General features: G+C 38.4%; 1 pseudogene; it reads right to left on the minus strand.

Annotated features, from left to right (window-relative positions):
* Positions 1–6,379: 6,379 nt before the first annotated feature.
* On the minus strand, positions 6,380–14,797 carry LOC102283608 (olfactory receptor 1571-like; annotated as a pseudogene).
* Positions 14,798–16,149: the final 1,352 nt, after the last annotated feature.

Raw genomic sequence — 16,149 nt, forward strand, 5'->3', positions numbered from 1 at the left:
TAAACAGTAAAACTTCTGGGAAAGATTGAAGGCAGGAGGAAAGGGGATGATAGAGGATGAGATGGCATTACCAATTCAGTGGGAGTTTGTGTAAACCCCAGGAGATAGTGAAGGACAAGGAAGCCTGGCATGCTGGGGTTGCAAAGAGTTGGACACTACTGAGCAACTGAACAAGCCCCCCACCATTTCTTCTTGAGTCTCATCCAACTAGATTTTCATTCCCATCCCATAACTGTTAACAACAATCCTTGATTTGCTGAATCTGATAGACATTTATTTTTTAACATACTAAATAAATGTATTATAAATTAGTCAATCAAACAAACAATCACGGAGACCTCTATGCTCCAGGCCAGCTGTTTGTCTTTTCAAATGACCTCAGGTAAATGTTCATAGGTTTCATAGGTTTCACTCTTTCTAACTTTCTCCTGCAGTGCCCACTGGAGTCTTTTACTCACCTGGCTGGAACAGTTGAGAGGAAGGTCTTTATGTGGAAATCCAAATTCCTCCCTGGATGGCTGATGATGGAGACTGAAGTTCTGTCTTCCAACAAGAGAGCAGGAAGGAGTGAAGCAGAATAGGACTAGGGAGTGCAAATGCAAAAACCATGCCCACTCCAGCTCAAGGTGGAGCTGCTCAGACATTGCAGCCACGGAGATGGTCATAGCTCCTTATAGTTCCTGTACCTGCTCATTATACGTGCTCAGCACATTTTCCCTTGTTACTCCAACCTTGATCACATCGTTTCCTCAGGGGAATTTGTCTGGACAGAATGGATTTTTTCCCCACTGATTTGTTGATCCCAAGTGACCAGGTGAGAAGTCAAGTATATTCAGTTCTTATTACTACTCCAGATTCTCTCCTGGCTTCCAGAGGTCTGACACTAAAATGTTTTATAAACTTCAATCATAATTTCCTCCAAGTCTAATCCTGAGGAACCTGTCTTGACTCGGTATCTTGGGTCTTGAAGGCACTGGTTTATGGTGAGAAGGCAGCTCTTGATATATCCAGAAAATTAGTATTATGTCTTCAATAAGGGAGAGAAGTGTGTCCCTTTGCTATAAAATCATGGGTAAAATAACCCTTGGATTCATAATGCTTTCCTCACATCAATTAGGAATTTTGTATTTTTTTAATATTTTATTTTATTTTTTAACTTTACAATATTGTATTGGTTTTTAATAGAAGTGTTAAACTGTTTTTTCACCCTTTACTTATAAAATGTTTGGGAATTATAAGAGATACACTTAGATTTTTTGACACACCATAGGCAGAGCTTAGAATCATAAATATATTGTCTCATTTAAATTTTACAACAGGCCATCCTATGAGGACTATACTATTTTGAATCTTCTTCTAAATTTTCAGAATTATGAGGTGATTGGCTCAAAGTTATGAACTGAGTAAGGCATGTGCTTTGATTACAACACAGACTATTTCCTAGTTCTTTTGCTCTGGCTCAGTGGTTCTCAATCAGAGATGATTTTGGCTCCAGAGGACACTTGGAAATATCTGGAGAAATATTTGATTGTCATATCTGGGGAAGTACAATTGAAACAAAGTATGCTGAGGCAAGTGATACAATTTAACAAAACTAAAATGCACAGGACATCCCCTAACACAAGGAATTACCCATCACAATGTCAATGTTGAGAAACAATGTTCACTAAATAAGCGCTTCTCCCAACATCAATGAGTGTGTGAATAACTACGGAATATTTTTCAAATACAGGCTTTGATTTGACAAGAATAGAGTGTTCTAGAGATTCAGTATTTCTTTTTTTTTTAAATTTAAATTTAAAGTTCCCAGATGTTGTTGATGTTGCAGGTCAGGTCCTGTTCTGTGGACCACTCTCATGAGTATCAAGACTGTGGGCCAGTGTTACAGTCAGGTGTATGTATTTTAGATTTTCCCATTAGGATTCTTCCTTCCCACCTCAGGTCTGATGAAAGGTGGTCAGATGTTGGATCTGGTCATTTAATATCTGAATACCTAAGTTTACATGTGCTTCTTGAGTATTTCTCTCTTGACAGGAAATAGACTTTTAACCTTTATTTCCTTATCTATAAACTGGGGAATTTCCACCTAAGGAGCTGATGTGAGAAGTTGATGATATTTTAGAGTCACAGAAAATTACGTGTCACAAACAGATGCTCAATCCATAGCACCTGTTATGATTTTGTCCAAGTTCCAAAATTACTAAGATCGTTTGGACTTCAGAGAATTTACTGAATAGAAATGAGTCCAGGATGACTGCTCTTGGGAGAGAGTGAGATGTGATCTTGAAGGCATATCTGCTCTGAGGGCCCCACACAGGAAGCAGAGTGATTGTGAGGACACATCACATCAGTTGTTCTACACAGGACATAAACTGTGACACCCTCATGTTGGCTCTATATAGCCTCAGGAAGAATTTTTATTCTCTCTGTCTATTTTACCATGTTTCTATGATCTACTAGGGCTTCCTGGTGTCTCAGTGGTAAAGAATCCACCTGCAATGCAGAAGACGCAGGTTCCATCCCTGGGTTGGGAAGATCCCCAGCGGTAGGAAATGTCAACCCACTACAGTATTCCTACCTGGGAAATCCCATGGAGAGAGGAGACTGGTGGGCTACAGTCCATGTGCTCAGAAGGAGTTGGACAGGATTTGGAGACTAAACAGCAACAAATACCTTACTAAGTATGTGTGTAAAACTGCTGTTTCTTAAATCATACCTTTCTCCAACTCTTCTTATCTTCCTTTGTTGCAAGTCTATAGCATATAATTGAAAAAGATTTGCTGCTAATAGAAGTATAGACTATCTGTGTGGTTGTTTCTTCCCCAGGTGGACCTTTTAAATTCTTCACAAGTATTGGTTTACTCTTACTTCTTACTCTTAGGAGGACTGCACATCCTCACCCATTGCTTTGAGTCTTGAATGTGCCTCAGGTGGAAGGAGTGCATGTCCCCAATGATTGGCTTTGAACTTGGATGTGTCACATACTTTGCTGGATAGAATGAGGGCAGACATGAGGTGCTCAGTGCCAAAGGAGAAGCTCAAAGAGGCTTTAGGAAAGTCTACCCTTTCTACTACTGTCCCTCTCTATAATGAGAAAGAGCACCTTTCACATAGGAGCTGGTCTATCGGCATGACTCCCAAAATGAAGATATGCGTGCAAACTAGCACAGTCAGGTCACAGCCATAGACACCTTGCAGGATGTGTCTAATATGATAAAAATACACTTTCATTATTGTAAGCCATTGTGATTTGAGGAGTAGCTTCTTACCAAGCAAGCTGACTGACTACTACCTTATATATACAGCAGTAAATTGTTAGTCACTCAGTCATATCCAACTCTTTGTGACCCTATGGACTGTAACCTGCCAAGCCCCTCTATCCATGTGATTTTCCAGGCAAGAATACCAGAGTGAGTTGTCTTCTCTTTCTCCAGAGTATCTCCTCTGCCCAAGGATTGAACCTGGATCTCCTGCATTGCAGGCAAATTCTTTATTGCCTGAGCCACCAGGGAAGCCCCAGTTTACACAGTGCTACATGTCAATTATATCTAAAGAATACTGGAAGAAAAAGAAGGGCAAAGGACATTTTTCCTTTGGACATTTTTTCATTTTTCCAAAGGACAAAGATATACAGTTGTCCAACAAATACATGAAAAGGTGTTCAATTACCATGACTATTCAGGTAAATGTATATCAAAACTATGCTGGGATATAACTTCACACCATTAGAATGTATTTTATTGAAAAGACAACAGCTAATAAATACTGGAGAAGATGTGGAGAAAAGGAAACACTTTAGTACTCTTGGTGGGATAGTAAACTAGTACAGCCATCATGCAAAACTGCATGGAAGCTCCTCAAGAAATTAAAATAGAACTACAATATAATCCAGCAATTCCACTTCTAGGATATATTCAGAGGAAGTGAAAAACATTATCTTAAAGGACATCTGCAGGCCTACGTTCATTCACAACAGTCATTGTATGGAGACAAACTGCTGATGGATAAAATGTGGTAGAAATCGACAAGGAAATTTAAATTTAAATAGAAGGAAACCCTGTCATTTGCAACAATATGGCTAGACCTTGAAAGCATTATGCTAAGTGAAGTAAGTCAGAAAAAGATAAAAATTATATGATATTGCTTATGTTTAATATAAAAAATAAACATATAGAAGAAAAGTAGAATGGCTATTGTAAGGTGCTGGGCATGGGGATTGAGGAGTGATTGGCAAGAGAGTCCAAATTTTTAGATACAAGATAATTAGGTTGAAGATCTCATAAATAGCATGATGAATACAGTTGAAAATACTGAGTTGTATAATTGAAAGTGCTAAGACTGTAGAACTGTGAGAGGTATAAGCAGAGTCTAGTTTCATCTTTCTAAGTGTGAATACCCAGTTTTCAAGGACCATTTATTAAAGAGACAGTCTCTTCTCCACTGAGCATTCTTGTCTGGTTTGTCAAATATTAAGTGATCATGTATGCATGGGTTTACTTCCAGGCTCTCCACTGTGGTATACTGGTCTTAACATGTCTCTTATTATGCCAGCACCATGCTATTTTGATTACTACTCTTAGTAAAATAAAAGAAAAATTATGACTAGGTATTAGAAAAGGGAGAAGAAACTGAGTCCAAAATTAGAAGAAGAAAGGAAACAAAGATTGAGTCAGAGAAATATAATAATGGTGAGGAAAGCAATATCAAATATTGTTTTTAAAAAAACTGAGCTGGTTCTTTGAAAAGTTAAAATTGACAAAACTTTAGCTAGACTAACCAAAAAAAAAAAAATTAGCGAATATGACAAAATTTATGAAAGAGGAAATATTTCATTAAGATCAGTAGAGGATTCACATTTGTAGGGAGAAATGTACATTTTTAAGCAGAAAAAAGCTAATTGAATAATAAAGATAAATATTTCAAATAATTCTACATCCAAATGGAACAAACCAAAAAAGAAAAAAAAAGAAAAGCTTTTGCCTGGGCACCAGTCTTCCACACTTCAATACAGCATGAGAATGAAATTTATTGCTTAGTAATATAAAATCTAATTTAAAATTTTGCTTCATCATATATAGTTAAGGTCTTCCTTGACTCAAAGACCATATTAAGTCAACCTATCTATTCAAATTTATGTTTCTGTGTAGACTTCACATGGAGATACATATTTGATAAACATTTTGCCAGTCGCTATGTCAGGGATGTGGACATGACTGAATAAAAATACAGAATGTTAAGGAGGAGACTAAAACTCAGTCACCACCTCTAAAGCATGAACATGTATGCTAAGTCACTTCAGTAGTGTCTGACTCTTTGAGACCCTATGGACTGTAGCCCACCAAGCTCCTCTGTCCATGGGATTCATCAAGCAAGAATACTGGAGTAGGTTGCCATTCCCTTCTCCAGCATATCTTCCTGACTCAAGGATTGAACGGGCAGCTTCTGCATTGGCAGGCAGCTTCTTTACCACTACTGCCACCTGGGAAGCCCATCTATAAAGCACATTATTAGTTAAACTCTACATTATCAGGAAGAACAGTTAAGGTAGTTATATATAAATAAATGATGTATGCAAATATGGCATACTGTGGTCTCAGATGTTCCTCTGTTATAAAATATACATTGTCTGGGTTTTCAAGTGTAGTTTTTATTCACATGAGAAATACAACTAATAACTCCAGTATAAAAAGGGAAAAAAAAAAAAACTTGGGATGATAAATATAGTTTGAGAAGAAATTATTTGTAAGACATTCAGGCTGCCCTATGGGGGGTAAAAACAGGAATTTCCAAATATTTCTGATACAAGATTGGGGAAAATTTTGCAACAGTAGGAAAGCAAATGGCAAACTATCTATATATGAGACAGGAAAAAAAGTCTAATAAGGTGAGCTACATACATTTCACAGAGAAGGTGCCAAGTAGAGTTTATTCCATATGAGTAATACAACTCACGACTATTCTTAGTAAAACAAAAGAAAAAAAAAAAAAACTTGTGATAATATTTCACCTGAGAAGAGATTGTTCTTAAGACATTCATATTCTCAAGAACCAGAACTTTGCAACTATTTGTTGTAAGTTTGGGAAAGCTCTGTGAAAACAGGAGAATAGACAAATGGAAAAACTGTATGGGTATCCGAGCAGAAAAGTTGATAAATTGAGTACTTAAGTGTAGAGAGAACTTGAAGTCACAGACATGGAAATTTCAAGACACAACAGAAAGAGAAATTTCTACTTCCACAATTTGATCCAATAAAGGTAGTTTCAGGGTCCATTGATTTTAGCCCTGCAATCATGGGTACTTCCTCAGTCCTAGAATAGTTGGCCTTTTTGTAGAAACCATCCAAATGAATCTTTTCAGAGATCTCTTTATGTCTTTATTTTACAGACTGTAGATGAAGGGGTTCAGCATGAGTGTGACTGCAGTGTACATCACTGAGGCTGCTAAACTTGAGTTTAACCAGTGAATATCAGCAGGGCTAAGATACACTCCTAGAAGCATACCATAAAATAAGGCAAAAAAAAAAAAAAAAAAAAAAAAAAAAGGCAGCAATTGAAAGGTGAGATGCACAGGCAAAAATGCTCTATACTTCCCCTGAGCTGAAACTCCTCTTATGGAGGAAACTATCTTAGAGTAAGAGTAAAATATTCCAATGAGGGGACCCCCACCTAGTAATCCAGCTGAAGAATACATCATGATGTCATTCAGAAAGGTGTCACAACAGGCACGTTGGATCACCTGATAATGTTCACAGAAGAAGTGGGGGATTAACAAGACTCTACAGGACACCCACAACATCACTAAGTTTTGTAACAAGGAAATCAAAGCACTCATTATCTAGGACACCAGCACCAGCAGTCCACAGAACTGGGGATTCATGATGACTGTGTAGTGCAGGGGGTGACAGATGGTCACAAAGCAGTCATCAGCCATCACAGCCAGGAGGAAGCCATCCGATCCTGCAAAGATAGTAAAAAAAAATACTTGTCCATTTAAAATAAATAAATTTATATTAAAAATATACTTGACTGATGTGGAGCAATGTGCAAATGTTATAATTTTGCTCTGTGTCTGGATGTTCCACAGCATCTTTGGGATGGTGATGGAAATGAAACAGATGTCTACAAAGGACAGACTGGAGAGGAAGAAGTATTTGGGGGTGGGGGTGGGAGTCAGAGCTGACAACCAGGATGATGAGTAGGTTTCCAAACACAGTGATCAGGTACATGGAGAGGAAAGCCCAAATATTAGGGGTTGTAGTTATGGTTTCCTTGATAATATAAGAAGAAGAATTTCTTATATCTGTGTACCATTTCTTGGTTTCATGTAGCAGGGTTACCTGGAAACAGCGCAAAAATAATATGAACAATTTTCATAAAGCATCACTATAGTTGAAATTCTGCGATTTGTATTTTGCAGTCATGAAACCAATAGCTATAATTTCGGTGTTAAATTTGTCCCCATTAAAGCTTCCCCTCTGCCATGTCTGTTTACAAATTTCTGTTAGCCTCTCAGTCTTTGCCTAAGTTTTATTTGTGTGTGTGTGTGTGTGTGTGTGTGTGTGTGTGTGCTCAGTCATGTTTGACTCTGTGATCCTGTGGACGGTAGACCTTCAGGCTCCATTGCTAGCAAAGTAATGCTCAAAATTCTCCAAGCTAGGCTTTGACAGTACATGAACCTAGAATTTCCAGATGTTCAAGCTGTATTAAGAAAAGGCAGAGGATCAAATGATCAAATTGCCAACATCCATTGGATCATAGAGAAAGCTAGAAAATTTCAGATAAACATCTACCTCTGCTTCATTGACTACACTAAAGCGTTTGACTGCATGGATCATGACAAACTGTGGAAAATTCTTAGAAATGGGAATACCAGACCACCTTACCTGCCTCCTGATAAACTTGTATGTAGGTCAAGAAGCAACAGTTAGAACCATACATGGAACAATGGACTGGTTCAAAATTAGGAAAGGAGTACAACAAGGTTGTATATTGTCACCCTGCCTATTTAACTTATATACAGAGTACATCATGCAAAATGTCAGGATGGATGAAGCACAAACTGGAATCAAGATTGTAGGAAGAAATATCAATAACCTCAGATATGCAGATGACACCATCTTTATAGCAGAGGGTGAAGAACTAAAGAGCCTCTTGATGAAAGTGAAAGAGTAGAGTGAAAAAGTTGGCTTAAAACTCAACATTCAAAACCTAGACAGCATATTAAAAAGCTGAGACATTACTTTGCTGACAAATGTCCATCCAGTCAAAGCTATGGTGTTTCCAGTAGTCATGTATGGATGTGAGAGTTGGATTATAAAGAAAGCTGAGCATTGAAGAATCAATACTTTTGAACTGTTGTGTTGGATAAAACTCTTGAGAGTCCTTTGGACAGCAAGCAGATCAAACTAGTCAAACCTACAGTAAATCAGTCCTGACTGTTCATTGGAAGGACTGATGCTGAAGCTGAAACTCCAATACTTTGGCCACCCGATACAAAGAACTAACTCACTGGGAAAGACCCTGATGCTGGGAAAGATTGAAGACAGGAGGAGAAGAGGATGCCAGAGGATGAGATGGTTGGATGGCATCACCGACTTGATGCATGTGAGTTTGAGCAAGCTCTGGAAGCTCATAATGGACAGGGAAGCCTGGTGTGCTGCAGTTCAAGGGGTTGCAAAGAGTCGGACACAACTGAATGACTGAACTGAGCTGATTACTCAGCCATATAAAAACGAAATTTTGCCAGTTGCAAAACCTAGGGATATCATGCTAAGTGATATAAATTAGACAAAGGCAAAGACCACGTGATGTCACTTACATGTAGAATCTAAGAATCAGAACACACAAGCATACAAAGTAAACTGAAAACAGAATCATAGATTTGGTAAACAAGTGAGTGTTTGCTTGTAGGCAGGGTGTGGGGGGAACAAAACAGGGGAATGGGATCAAGAGGAAAAATCTCCAGTGATAAAATACATACATCATGGGAAAGTAATATGGCACATTGACAATATGGTCAGTAATATTGTTATAATCTTGCATGGGGACAAGTGTTTACTAGATTTATCTCTGTTATCATTTTCAATGTATTCAAATGCCAAATCAGTATATACTCCACGTGAAAGTAATATAATATGTCAACTATATTTCAATTTTTAAAAAGTCACTGATGAACTAATTTTCAGGGTAGGAATAGAGAGACACAGGTGTAGCCAATGGACTTGTGGACACAGTGAGGGTAATAAGAGGGTGGGATGAATTGAGAGAAAAGCATTAAGATAGATAGGTTTTACACACCTGCAATGTGTAAAACAGCTAGTAGAAAGTTTCTGTGTAATACAGGAAACTCAGCCTAGTGTTCTATGACAATCTAGAGTGGTGGGATGGGGGAGTTGGGAGAGAGGCTCAAGACAGAAGGGATAATTGTAAACTTACAGCTGGTTTATGTTGTTGTGTGGCAGAAACCAACAGAAAGGATCTCATCCTGTTGATGTCTTTGTTCAAGATGAAAATAGTCACTCAAAACAATCGTCCAAAGTGCTTCCTGGTTTTTATTTTCTTACAGATTGTTAATGTTGATTATAACTTTAAAGTCAGTCCCTTGTGTGTTAATAAAAATGGTTTGTTCTTCTGGCTGGAATAATGAGGAGTGTCCAATGGACTTGTTTTGACCTTATGAAGCTACAGATACCTGCAAAGTCCTGCCTCTACTGCCAACCATCCACCTCTTCTCATATTTCTTTCACTGTATGCCTAGAAATTCCTGTAGATTCCAACATTATGGCATGAATGGAAGTCATTGGAAATGGTTTTGTTGAGAGATGAGCATGTCCCAATTCTTCGTTGGCAACTCCAAGTCCAGGTGCGTGGGACTTGCTTAGTTATGAACAATTTGCCAGCGTGTCTTAGATAGTCAAAAAAATTCAATCTTAAATGTTAAAGAAATGTTCATGGGAAAGAACGTGGATATTAGATCCATGGAGAAAACAGCATTGTGACTAAGGTGCAAGAGGAGGGGATATGCCTACCTCACATTTAAGATGCTCCCATGGGTAGGAAACTAGAAAGAAGCCCCTTTGTATTTTGGCTTCCTCACTCATGGGAACCAAATTTCTCTGAAAATAGAGTAACAATGGAACAATTAACTTAATGAGTAGTTGTGAGAATTCAATCTCTGAAGCCCCAGAAATAGTAAATATGCCCTTTACTTCTCTCACTACAGCTCCATTGTCAGGAAGGAGGAAGTTCAGCTGTGCTCTTTCTGAGAAGTGACTCCTGATGTCACCTGCCTGCACTTCCTTGGAGTTGAGTTGAACATCCATCACCCAGGAAAGAAAGTATCCAGGGGACTAGGCTCAGTGATGGCAGTAGAGTGTGTGCTGTTGGAAACAGGTGTGAAGGCAGGCAGATCTCTCAGAGTATTAACAAGTGGGGAAAATGTAATGGTAAAGTTTGTTTACTAAAACATTCTACACAATTCAATTCCGGAGTTCTTTTCAATCTTACTTCCTGTCAGCTTCCTTTATTTCTCTTCTGAAACCAAATGCTAAGGATCTATCAGCATTATCTGCTTTCATGTTAGAATGTTAAAACTTATTTTTGCAATACATGTTTATCATGGTAGTCCTCAAAAAATTTTAGCTTACTGAGTAAGTTTACTACTCTTTGTGTATTTGCAAGTTTCTGTTCCCTGATCCAAGATATTTCTATTTTTGTTATTATTTTTTTCAAAGAATTTTAACTATACTGATGAACACTAATTTTTTTTTCCTTGCACTCTCTTTTTTGGGGAAGTTTTAATTTTTGAACAATTTGAGATTTACAGATAAATTTAAAAATTTGTACAAGAAGCACCCATAGTGATGAAATGTTTTGAACTAGATAGAAGTGATTATTTTATTTTATTTTATTTTAGGACTTCCCTGGTGGCTCAGTGGTAAAGAATCCACCTGTCAATGCAGGAGACACAGGTTTGATCCCTGGCTCAGGAATATACCCTGGAAAAGAAAATGGCAACCACTTCAGTATTCTTGCCTGGAAAATCCCATGGACAAAGGAGCCTGGTGGGCCACACTCCATGGGGTCACAAAAGAGTCAGACAACAGAAGTGATTTTGCAAAACACTATGAATGTACTATGTGCTACTGAATGTCACCTTAAAATGGTTATTGGTTTTTACATGTTTGTTTTATATCAGTTGCCTTACTAAAATCATATTCATTGAAAAGAGGTTTTCAGTTGTCAATTCATTATTAGCCACCAATCTATTATCCTCAAACAATGATATTTAGATCTCAAACTGAAGTGATTCACTCAGCTGTGTCTGACTCTGTGTGACCCACAGACCTGCCAGGCTTCTCTGTCCATGGAATTCTCAAGGCAAGAATACTGGAGTGATTCACTCAGCTGTGTCTGACTCTGTGTGACCCACAGACCTACCAGGCTTCTCTGTCCATGGAATTCTCAAGGCAAGAATACCAGAGTGGGTAGCCCTTCCCTTCTCCAGGGGATCTCCATGACCCAGGATTCAACCCAGATTTCGGCATTGCAGGAAGATTCTTTACTGTCTGAGCCACCAGGGAAGCCCTTAGGTATGTATTGAAGGGATTATTAAACAGTATTAGTGATGGTAGACTTTCTTTTTTCTTTAAGACTTAAAGGGAATTTCATCCAATATTCATGTCACACATTTCCATGGCATTCTCAGGTAAGTTGTGATGTTCATTTCATTCTTTTCTTAACTATTGATATATTATCCTCCATCCTGAATCAACCAATAAATTAATCAATAAATTCATTTCTTAGAGGTTTTCAAAAATTTGACTTACAGTTATAATATCTTGCAAACTTAAGCATTTTCTTATGCATGCGTCCATTTTTATCTTTCCTATTTTTTCCCTAATCTTTCTTTTTATTGCTTTTCTTAAATATCTGATTTTTTCTATTTGACTTTTGTCAAAGAATTAGCTCTGAAACATTTCTCAATTAAATACTTTTTTCTTTTTAATCATTTAACTATGATTTTAGCTTAATTTTTTCCTTTAATAGTTTTGTTTTGTAAAACTTTAATTTACAACATCTTCAAATCTTAAAATGTTTGTTTCTTAAGGATATATTATCTGTGTGTTTATTTGTAGTGCTGGAAAGATAAAGTAGAGTAAAATGAACCTAAAAATAAGGATTCATATTACTGCTCAAAGATGATCCATGTCCTTCTTCTGTTCTATCTTATTGTAGACCAGAATATAGGTCATTTCCCCTTCAGTTCAGTTCAGTTCAGTTCATTCGCTCAGTCGTGTCTGACTCTGCGACCCCATGAATCATAGCATGCCAGGCCTCCCTGTCCATCACCAACTCCCGGAGTTCACTCAGACTCAAGTCCATCGAGTCTGTGATGCCATCCAGCGATCTCATCCTCTGTCATCCCCTTCTCCTTCTGCCCCCAATCCCTCCCAACATCAGAGTCTTTTCCAATGAGTCGACTCTTCGCATGAGGTGGCCAGAGTACTAGAGTTTCAGCTTTAGCATCATTCCTTCCAAAGAAATCCCAGGGCTGATCTCCTTCAGAATGGACTGGTTGGATCTTGCAGCCCAAGGGAATCTCAAGAGTCTTCTCCAACACCACAGTTCAAAAGCATCAATTCTTCGGCATTCAGCCTTCTTCACAGTCCAACTCTCACATCCATACATGACCACTGGAAAACCATAGCCTTGACTAGACGGAACTTTGTTGGTAAAGTAATGTCTCTGCTTTTCAATATGCTATCTAGGTTGCTCATAACTTTTTTTTTTTTTCCCAAGGAGTAAGCGTCTTTTAATTTCATGGCTGCAGTCACCATCTGCAGTGATTTTGGAGCCCCCAAAAATAAAGTCTGACACTGCTTCCATTGTTTCCCCATCTATTTCCCATGAAGTGGTGGGACCAGATGCCATGATCTTCGTTTTCTGAATGTTGAGTTTAAGCTAACTTTTTCACTTTCCTCTTTCACTCTCATCACTTTTTAGTTCCTCTTCACTCTCTGCCATATGGGTGGTGTCATCTGCATATCTGAGATTATTGATATTTCTCCTGACAATCTTGATTCCAGCTTGTGCTTCTTCCAGTCCAGTGTTTCTCATGATGTACTCTGCATAGAAGTTAAATAAGCAGGGTGACAATATACAGCCTTGACATACTGTTTTTTCCTATTTGGAATCAGTCTGTTGTTCCATGTCCAGTTCTAACTGTTGTTTCCTGACCTGCATACAGATTTCTCAAGAGGCAGGTCAGATGGTCTGGTATTCCCATCTCTTTCAGAATTTTCCATGGTTTATTGTGATCCATGCAGTCAAAGGCTTTGGCATAGTCAATAAAGCAGAAATAGATGTTTTTCTGGAACTCTCTTGCTTTTTCCATGATCCAACAGATGTTGGCAATTTGATCTCTGGTTCCTCTGTCTTTTTTTAAAACCAGCTTGAACATCTGGAAGTTCATGGTCCATGTATTGCTGAAGCCTCGCTTGGAGAATTTTGAGCATTACTTTACTAGCATGTGAGATGAGTGCAATTGTGTGCTAGATTGAGCATTCTTTGGCATTGCCTTTCTTTGGGATGGGAATGAAAACTGACCTTTTCCAGTCCTGTGGCCACTGCTGAGTTTTCCAAATTTGCTGGCATATTGAGTGTAGCACTTTCACAGCATCATCTTTCAGGATTTGAAATAGCTCAACTGGAATTCCATCACCTCCACTAGCTTTGTTCGTAGTGACGGTTTCTAAGGCCCACTTGACTTCACATTCCAGGATGTCTGGCTCTAGGTGAGTGATCACACCATCGTGATTATCTGGGTTGTGAAGATCTTTGTTGTACAGTTCTTCTGTGTATTCTTGCCACCTCTTCTTAATATCTTCTGCTTCTGTTAGGTCCATACCATTTCTGTCCTTTTGTGCAAATAGATATCTAATCATAAATGATCTGAGCTCAGTTCAGTTGCTCATTGTGCACGAGTCTGACTCCATGGACTGAAGCACGCCCAGCTTTCCTTTCCATCACCAACTCCCAGAGCTTGCTCAAACTCCTGTCCGTTGAGTCAGTGATGCCATCCAACCATCTCATCCTCTGTTGTCCCCATCTCCTGCCTTCAAACTTTCCCAGAATCAGGGTCTTTTTCAATGAGTCAGTTCTTCTCATCAGGTGGCCAAAGTATTGGAGTTTCAACTTCAGCATTAGTCCTTCCTATGAATATTCGGATTGATTTCCTTTAGGATTGGCTGGTTTGATCTCCTTGCAGTCCAAGGGACTCTCAAGAGTCTTCTGTGGCACCACAGTTCAAATTAATCAGTTCTTCAGTGCTCACCCTTTTTATTGTCAATCTCTCACATCTGTACATGGCTACTGGAAAAACCATAGCTTTGACTAGATGGACCTTTGTAAGCAAAGCAATGTCTTTGCTTTTTAATATGCTGTCTAGGTTGGTCATAGCTTTTCTTTCAAGGAACAAGCATCTTTTAATTTCATGGCTGCAGTAATAATTCACAGTGATTCTGGAGCCCCCAAAAATAAATTTTGTCACTGTTTCCATTGTTTCCCCATCTAGTTGCCATGAAGTGATGGGACTGAGTGTCATGACCTTTGTTTTCTGAATGCTGAGTTTTAAGCCAGGTTTTTCACTGTCCTCTTTCACCTTCATCAAGAGGCTCTTTAATTCCTCTTCACTTCCTATGATACAGGTGTTTTCATCTGCATATCTGAGGTCATTGATATTTCTTCTGGAAATCTCGATTCCAACTTGTGCTTCATCCAATCTGGCATTTTGCATAATGTACTCTGCATGTAAGTTAAATAGCAGGATGATAACACACAGCCTTGACCTTCTCCCTTCCCAGTTTTGAGCCAGTCTGTTGTTCCATGTCTAGTTCTAACTGTTGCTTCTTGATCTGCATATAGTTTTCTCAGAAGGCAAGAAAGATGGTCTGGTATTCCCATCATTTAAGAAGCTTCCACAGTTTTGTTATGAACTACACAGTCAAAGGCATTAGTATAGTCAATGAAGCAGAAGTAAATTTTTTTTCTGGAATTCTCTTGTTTTTTCAATGATCCAATGGAGCTTGGCAATTTGACCTCTGGTTCCTCTGCTTTTTTTTTTTTTTTAATCCAGATTGTACATCTTGCAGTTCTCTGTTCACATTCTGTTATATAGAGGAGAGAAAGAGGAGCTAGTACTTTTGGAATGCTCTCTGGAGAAATTTTCATGAAGTGGAGACCAGAGATACAGGGGCAGTATCTGGAGGGGAATGTGGGGTCAAAATAACACAATTTTCTTTTTTTTTTTTTTAGATGCTTCTTTTTTTAAATTTTATTTTATTTTTAAACTTTACATAATTGTATTAGTTTTGCCAAATATCAAAATGAATCCGCCACAGGTATACATGTGTTCCCCATCCTGAGCCCTCCTCCCTCCTCCCTCCTCATACCATCCCTCTGGGTCGTCCCAGTGCACTAGCCCCAAGCATCCAGTATCGTGCATCGAACCTGGACTGGCAACTTGTTTCTTATATGATATTTTACATGTTTCAATGTCATTCTCCCAAATCTTCCCACCCTCTCCCTCTCCCACAGAGTCCATAAGACTGTTCTAATAAACTCAAAATGGATTAAAGGTCTAAAGGTAAGACCAGAAACTATAAAACTCCTAGAGGAGAACATAGGCAAAACACTCTCTGACATACATCACAGCAGGATCCTCTATGACCCACCTCCCAGAATATTGGATATAAAAGCAAAAATAAACAAATGGGACCTAATTAACCTTAAAAGCTTCTGCACATCAAAGGAAACTATTAGCAAGGTGAAAAGACAGCCTTCAGAATGGGAGAAAATAATAGCAAATGAAGCAACTGACAAACAACTAATCTCAAAAATATACAAGCAACTCCTACAGCTCAACTCCAGAAAAATAAATGACCCAATCAAAAAATGGGCCAAAGAACTAAATAGACATTTCTCCAAAGAAGACATACAGATGGCTAACAAACACATGAAAAGATGCTCAACATCACTCATTATCAGAGAAATGCAAATCAAAACCACTATGAGGTACCATAACACAATTTTATTAACACACAAATCACATATTATAAACTTCATCAAGAAATATGGAGAAAGTGGCAG

Source organism: Bos mutus, chromosome 7 (assembly GCF_027580195.1).
Source record: "Bos mutus isolate GX-2022 chromosome 7, NWIPB_WYAK_1.1, whole genome shotgun sequence".
In the NCBI taxonomy this organism is placed as follows: domain Eukaryota; kingdom Metazoa; phylum Chordata; class Mammalia; order Artiodactyla; family Bovidae; genus Bos; species Bos mutus.